The sequence below is a fragment of the Heloderma suspectum genome, chromosome 3 (assembly GCF_057233095.1).
Source record: "Heloderma suspectum isolate Gila_16-S chromosome 3, 16-S_ref, whole genome shotgun sequence".
Lineage (NCBI taxonomy): Eukaryota > Metazoa > Chordata > Lepidosauria > Squamata > Helodermatidae > Heloderma > Heloderma suspectum.
In genome coordinates this window covers 141,727,932-141,736,167 of record NC_139460.1, presented here as the reverse complement: position 1 = coordinate 141,736,167, position 8,236 = coordinate 141,727,932, and the positions used below count along the sequence as shown (strand labels likewise).

At 45.2% G+C, this 8,236-nt stretch overlaps 1 pseudogene; it reads left to right on the top strand.

Moving 5' to 3' along the window:
* The first annotated feature begins 4,350 nt into the window (after positions 1-4,350).
* On the top strand, positions 4,351-5,255 carry LOC146350311 (charged multivesicular body protein 5 pseudogene; annotated as a pseudogene).
* Positions 5,256-8,236: the final 2,981 nt, after the last annotated feature.

The following is an 8,236-nucleotide window of genomic DNA, read 5'->3' as shown; positions in this document are numbered from 1 at the left end:
CCTACATACATTGTGACCCACCAAGTCAAACAAAGCCAAGCAGTCATATATGGTGATTCACTAGGAACTCAGTACATCTCTTGTTTTTGCTGACTACCTTGGACTGTGAAAATACAAGGATGCTAAAAAATTAAGACTGCCAAATGGCCATGTTGGTCTGCCCATGTTTTTTTTGCGAGGAGGATATGTTTGCTTCTGGACAGTTGCCTGATGGAAAAAGCTCCTCCCCCCACATACACACACACTAATTTATTGTTTATATAATAATTGTCTTCTTAATATATCTTTTTCTTGACACTTGCATGCATGCCTGTTGGCAGGGGAAACAGTCCAGGTAACAAGGTAACTGAGTGTGCATGCATGCATGCAATAGGAAATGGCCACTGTGCAATTCGCTCACATTCTTTCTCCCTGGGACCTAGTTTGCACATTACCAACAACAATGTAGCGTAAGCGAGCGCATGTGCAGGTTCTCGCCTGCTTTTTCTGCAATAAACAATGCAGAGATGCCCCACCTGAACCTGGAACTCTGGGTTGTTGAGGGACGAACAACCCAGAGTTTGAACCTATGGGGTCCCTGACTTGTTCATCACAGCAAAACTGAGGGTGCAGGCAGGAACCAGCACACAGGCTCCCTACTGCTGCGTTTCCAACAACTCACAGCTGGTTAACCATTGCACATTGGCAATGTGTGAACTGGGTTTTAATCTTGGGCCCCATCCATGAAAGGAGCTTTTGGGCTTGGGCTGCTTGGCCAGTGGTGGCAAGGAGCCAGTGATGGGCCGCAGGGAAGCCTAAACAGCTGGGAGGAGCTGTTGGCAGGAGAGTGAGGAGTTGTGGGCAGGGACAAGAGGGAGCCACAGGCTTGAGGCAGTGGGGAAAATTGACAAGGACTGTACACAGCAAGCAGTCTGAGCAATTTATTGATCTCTGAACTGTTCCTTGTTTATACTGTGTTTTTCAACTGTGCTGCACAACTTTTTATTGGGCAGAACACTCCCATTATTTTCTTCCTCGATAGTTGATAGCTTAATGTGTTTAATATTTAAATATTTATATATTTATAATATATAAACTAATATAATAGTTTAATATGTGTTCATTATTATTGTTTATACTAGGCCTGCACAGCAGGACAGCTCACCAGTTAGACAGCTCAAACTCTATTGTGCTGTGAGAACAGAGTGTATCCCAAGATATCCTTGTGGCAAAGCAGGAGCTACCTACTTATTTGGGTGCATGCAGATGTACATTAAAAAGAGGGTATCCTCCCCATTCCTGCTCCAGTATTTTTACTGTACATTAAAAAGAGGATACTGTACATTAAAAAGGGGATATCCTCCCCCTCCCTGCTCCGGTATTGTTAATGTACATTAAAAAAGGGATATCCTCCCCCTTCCTGCTCCAGTATTTTTACTGTACATTAAAAAGAGGGTATCCTCCCCCTTCCTGATCCAGTATTTTTAATGTACATTAAAAAGAGGATACTGTACATTAAAAAGGGGATATCCTCCCCCTCCCTGCTCCGGTATTGTTAATGTACATTAAAAAAGTGATATCCTCCCCCTTCCTGCTCCAGTATTTTTAATGTACATTAAAAAGAGGGTATCTTCCCCCTTCCTGCTCCAGTATTTTTACTGTACATTAAAAAGAGGGTATCCTCCCCCTTACTGATCCAGTATTTTTACTGTACATTAAAAAGAGGATACTGTACATTAAAAAGGGGATATCCTCCCCCTTCCTGCTCCAGTACTTTTACTGTACATTAAAAAGAGGGTATCCTCCCCCTTCCTGCTCCAGTACTTTTACTGTACATTAAAAAGAGGGTATCCTCCCCCTTCCTGCTCCAGTATTTTTAATGTACATTAAAAAGAGGGTATCCTCCCCCTTCCTGCTCCAGTATTTTTAATGTACATTAAAAAGAGGGTATCCTCCCCCTTCCTGCTCCAGTATTTTTAATGTACATTAAAAAGAGGGTATCCTCCCCCTTCCTGCTCCAGTATTTTTAATGTACATTAAAAAGAGGATACTGTACATTAAAAAGGGGATATCCTCCCCCTCCCTGCTCCGGTATTGTTAATGTACATTAAAAAGAGGGTATCCTCCCGCTTCCTGCTCCAGTATTTTTAATGTACATTAAAAAGAGGATACTGTACATTAAAAAGGGGATATCCTCCCCCTTCCTGCTCCAGTATTTTTAATGTACATTAAGAAGTGGGTATCCTCCCCCTTCCTGCGCCAGGATTTTTACTGTACATTAAAAAGAGGATACTGTACATTAAAAAGGGGATATCCTCCCCCTTCCTGCTCCAGTATTTTTACTGTACATTAAAAAGAGGGTATCCTCCCCCTTCCTGCTCCAGTATTTTTACTGTACATTAAAAAGAGGGTATCCTCCTGCTTCCTGCTCCAGTATTTTTACTGTACATTAAAAAGAGGGTATCCTCCCCCTTCCTGCTCCAGTATTTTTACTGTACATTAAAAAGAGGGTATCCTCCTGCTTCCTGCTCCAGTATTTTTACTGTACATTAAAAAGAGGGTATCCTCCCCCTTCCTGCTCCAGTATTTTTAATGTACATTAAAAAGAGGGTATCCTCTCCCTTCCTGCTCCAGTATTTTTACTGTACATTAAAAAGAGGGATATCCTCCCCCTTCCTGCTCCAGCATTTTTACTGTACATTAAAAAGAGGTTATCCTCCCCCTTCCTGCTCCAGTATTTTTAATGTACATTAAAAAGAGGATACTGTACTTTAAAAAGGGGATATCCTCCCCCTCCCTGCTACAGTATTTTTACTGTACATTAAAAAGAGGGTATCCTCCCCCTCCCTGCGCCAGTATTTTTACTGTACATTAAAAAGAGGATACTGTACATTAAAAAGAGGGTATCCTCCCCCTTCCTGCTCCAGTATTTTTAATGTACATTAAAAAGAGGATATCCTCCCCCTTCCTGCTCCAGTATTTTTACTGTACATTAAAAAGAGGGTATCCTCCCCCTTCCTGCTCCAGTATTTTTACTGTACATTAAAAAGAGGGTATCCTCCCCCTTCCTGCTCCAGTATTTTTACTGTACATTAAAAAGAGGGTATCCTCCCCCTTCCTGCTCCAGTATTTTTAATGTACATTAAAAAGAGGGTATCCTCCCCCTTCCTGCTCCAGTATTTTTACTGTACATTAAAAAGAGGATACTGTACATTAAAAAGGGGATATCCTCCCCCTCCCTCCTCTGGTATTGTTAATGTACATTAAAAAAGGGATATCCTCCCCCTTCCTGCTCCAGTATTTTTACTGTACATTAAAAAGAGGATATCCTCCCCCTTCCTGATCCAGTATTTTTAATGTACATTAAAAAGAGGATACTGTACATTAAAAAGGGGATATCCTCCCCCTCCCTGCTCTGGTATTTTTAATGTACATTAAAAAGGGGATATCCCCCCCCCCTTTCTGCACCGGTATTTTTCATCTGTTCAATGCCCCAGACCCAAGTCAGCCACCAAATGCCTACTTTGGCCTACAGAGAACAGACTATCTCTCTCTCAATCTCTCTCTCTCTCTCTTCTCTCTCTCTCTCCATATATATGAGAAAGAATTGGGGGAAAGCAGAGGCACAGGCAGATGGACCACACAGCTGATTCTGTGCAGATCCATGCAAATATTTGTATCTGGGAATAGAAATAATTTACAACTCTATTAATGATCACCAGATTGTGGTTGAATTGTTGAGAAGGAAATATTGGAAAGAAGTCAAGAAAACAGGAGAAGCACAGTTTGGAAGGTGAATACATGTAGAGAGAAAATGAGTTAGTTTGCTTATTGAACAAAGAGTCTCATGGCACCTTGAAGGCTAACAGGTTTATAGGACCATAACATATGGGGGCTAGAGTTCAGTTCATCGGATGCAAGCCCACAAAAGCCTACACTACAATCAATCTGCTAGCCTTTAAGGTGCCACAGGACTACTTATGGCTTTTGCTGCGACAGACCAACAACAATGTCCCTCTAGACTAGGGATGGATGGACTCCATCCAGGTTTCCTGGATGCTCAGCAAGCTGCTACCCCTGCTTGCGCACCCCAGACCCACTTGTTGAACTGTTGTGCTCGGCTGGATCCATGCACCGAGCGGCCGCGGGCCCAAGGAGTGGGTGCAGAAGCTGCCCACTCACCATGCAAGACGTCATTTTTATGCAAAATGGTGACTCGTTGTTTTCTGTAAGTTCAGTCTTATGGAAATGGCAGCCATAAAGTCAGGCTATGCACCACTTCTGCTGTAGAGCCAAATACTGAGCCGAAATAGGGTGCTTTGGGCCGCTGCAGGCAGCACCTGAAGCGGGTCCAGGCTTGTGCTGGTTGCCTTCGCTCGGGCACCTGCCAAAATGAACCGCTTGTTTGGCAAGTCGAAGCCTAAGGTGCCGCCTCCGAACTTGACGGACTGCATTGGCACGGTGGATGGCAGAGCAGAGTCTATTGACAAGAAAATTTCTAGGCTTGATGCAGAACTGGTGAAGTATAAAGATCAAATGAAGAAAATGAGGGAGGGGCCTGCAAAGAACATGGTAAAGCAGAAAGCCCTGAGGGTATTAAAACAGAAGCGAATGTATGAAAACCAACGGGATAACCTAGCCCAGCAGCCTTTCAATATGGAACAAGCCAATTATACCATCCAGTCTCTGAAAGATACAAAAACAACGGTTGATGCCATGAAACTCGGAGTGAAGGAAATGAAAAAGGCTTACAAGCAAGTAAAAATTGATCAGATTGAGGACCTGCAAGACCAGTTGGAAGATATGATGGAAGATGCTAGTGAAATTCAGGAAGCACTGGGGCGTAGTTATAGAACTCCAGAGATTGATGAAGAGGACTTGGAGGCAGAATTGGAGGCCCTGGGTGATGAACTTTTTGCTGATGAAGATAGCTCCTATCTGGATGAAGCTGCATCTGTTCCATCAATTCCAGAGGGCGTGCCAACTGATGCAAAAAACAAAGATGGTGTACTGGTGGATGAATTTGGACTGCCACAGATCCCTGCAACATAACTCAAGTTCATTGGGAATGCTGTTTCTCATCTTACAAATTTCTAAAGAAAAACATTTGCGGTGGTGGAGATCTTAGCTTTCCAGTGCCATCAATATCACTACATTACAAAATATGGAGTGAATGATGACTGTTTATTCCCCTCCTTTGAACATATTTTATTACTAGCTTTTCTATTAACAGCAAGGAATTGGTACTACTCTTTCCTTTGGTGGGATCCATTCTAAAATCTGGCTTCATCACTCTTGTAGAAGTATTGTAAAATTTTATAGTGGTTTGAATGTTCTATATATTTAAAACTGTTTTATTGTGTGTTGTTTGGTTTTAATTTTTGTGAACCGCCCAGAGAGCTTCGGCTATTGGGCGGTATAGAAATGAAATAAATAAATAAATAAATAAATAAATAAGACATGAAGCAACCCAAGGCAGGTTGGGTCACTCCGAAGCACTTTGGCACACTCCAGAAGCCCAGCCACCCCTCTGTCCAGCCACAGCCCCCCCACCACCACAAAGGCCACATGAGCCCCCTGCTCTGTACCTGGGCCCTTGGGATGTGCGCTGGCAGCTGCCGACCTCTTCAAGGGAGTTGCCATTGTGACTTCCTTTGCTTCTGGAAATTGAATCCTCTGCAAATGGTGGCCGTAAGGCTAGGGATGTCAGAGAAATCCGCCCATAGACTTATACGCAAAATAGAGTGGTGAATCTTGCGTATAAGCCTATGGACACATAGACTTATACGCAAGATTCAGGACTCTATTTGCATATAAGTCTAAGGGCATATCCTCCCAACCGCCATTAAAAAAAAAAAAAAGACATTATTTTTTAAAGGCAATCGGCAGGGACAGGGAGGAGGCGAACAGCTCTGGCTGGCAGGAGGGAAGGTAAGCGCCCCAAGCCAGTCCCCCCGCCCCGGAATCTGAGCAGAGTGGAACCGCTCTGGAGGATTCCGGGGGGGGGAGGAACGGATCGCCTCCCCCCCCCATGGATTCCCCACCAGAACAGACGGTGGGGAATCCGTACACACCTACGTAAGGCCATCATGTAAGCAACATTACAGGCGTAAACGAAGCCCAAAGCGGGTCGGGCTGGACCCGAAGCAGCCCGAAGCAGATTGGACCAACTTCAGAATCCCAAAAGCAGCCTCCAAGGTTGGTCAAGGAGCCTCTGCACAGCCCTACCATAAAGCGGCCACTTTGGCAAGGTGGTTTGACCAAAGGAGAATGAGAGGGGACTGAGGGAAGCCCCTTTTGTTCTCCACTTGTCAAGCCGTAGCCAGGATAGAAGGGGGAGAAAGGGCTCCCTTCTCCTTCTCCCATCCCAGCTACTGTGGTGGCAGTGGCGTGTCCAGGGCAGGAGGAGAATGAGAGGGGCTTCCCTCTTGTTCTCTGCCTGTCAAGTCACTGCTGCCGCAGTAGCTGGAATGGAAGGAGAAGGCACTCCCTTCTCCTCCTCCAATCCCAGCTACTGTGCCAGCAGCAGTGCCAGCAGGGCAGGAGGAGAAAGGGAGGGGCCTGAGGGGAGTCCCTCTCACCCTCCTCCTGTCAAACCACTGCCTGCAATCTTTCTGAAATGGCCCCTTTGCAGCTGTCATTTCTGTAAGATTGAACTTAAAGAAAACAACTAGGTGCCATTTTGCATAAAAATGGTGCCTCTCACAGGAGGGGCAGCTACTGGATGTGAGTGGATGGATCCAGTACATCCCAGCCGCTCATGCGGCTTGGTTGGCAGGGTTGGTGGTTCAGGGGGGCAAGTGGGGGAGAGTCCAACGGACTCCCAGACCAGATGGGCGCTTGCAACGTCCCTCCTCTAGACTAGGGGTGGGGAACCCTTTTCAGTACAAGGACTGAATTCCGTTTCAGAGAAGCTCTCAGAGGGCTGCATTCCAGTAGTGGGTGGGGCTGAAGGCAAAGTGAGGCAGAGCCTAAGGTAAAAGGGGCAAGGCCCCAAATACAAAAAATACCAGCGTATTGTAGCTGAAAGCTCTCCCTGCCAGTAACTAAGCCTTCGTAGAGGCATCTCAACCTTTTGGAGTGGGGAAAAGCCAGACAAAAGCCAGGAAACCACCCAACCATTGGTGGTTAGGGGAAAGGGATGTGGCCATCTGGGGATGTGGCCTGAGGTTCCCCACTTCTGCGCTACACTGCATTGCTTGACCTTAAAGCTTGTCATGGACCATAAGAATGGAGGTGGCCTCTTAGGCATGAACCCAAGATTTCAGGGCTTTATAGGGCATCACCAGCACTTCTGATTCAGATTGCCTGAGGCAGATTCACATGTGAAGGCCTTAGGAGCAGGAGGGACCAATGGACTCACACCCAGCCTGAATTTGCAAAGAGTAAGGGTGTGCAAGGTGTCACCTTTTTTTGCTTTGCAATTAATTTAGTTGTCATTGCTGACAACCTACTTCTGTTTGTGTTTTGTTTGTTTTCATGTTACGTTTTGCTTCCATTTGTTTTGTTTGGGTTCTCTCAGTTGTCTTTGAGTATTTCCACCCCCTTTTTAAAAGAAAGAATTGGCTGCTGCCTATGATGGTGGCAAAGCAGATATCAGTGGCTAGACCTGAAGCCGTCACTGGAATTTTCCAAAAATGTCAGCTTTCTGTTTCATTGGTTGTTGCCTCATCCTTTAAGGAGCATCACTTCTTCTCTACATTATGGATTCAGAAAGATGATTCTGTTATTTATTTTATTAACATTCCTCCACTCCCTTTCAAATATGGGGTATGGGTTGTGGAGGTACCTTTCCCGCTCTTCAGAATGATGTGTTGCATTGTCCCCCTCGCCACCCCGCACTACTCAGGTTTGAGACGAGAAGCTTTTTGGTGCTATATATACAAGGTAAAGCATTGGAGGGAGGAAGAAAATATGGTGTCTTTGATAACTTCCCCCCTGCTGAAACTATCTCCCACCATGAGGCATGAACGTGTGCCATAGGGCCCTTAAAGCTCCTACCTAAAACCCTAGGCAGAAGCACTCCTCTTAGGGGCCAGAGATACACTGCAACATTACATTTTTATCGCAGGTCCACTTTGTGTCTCTAAATTATAAACCATCACTGTCACTATCAGTCTCTTACCTTGGTCTATGTAATGCTTACATCAGCCCTGAGTATTCCAGCTCTCACAGTGGCTGGATCGATATGACTCGGGGCTTTTAACAGCACTGGATACTAACAGGATACTCCATCCCTTGTTCACTTTTCCCACTG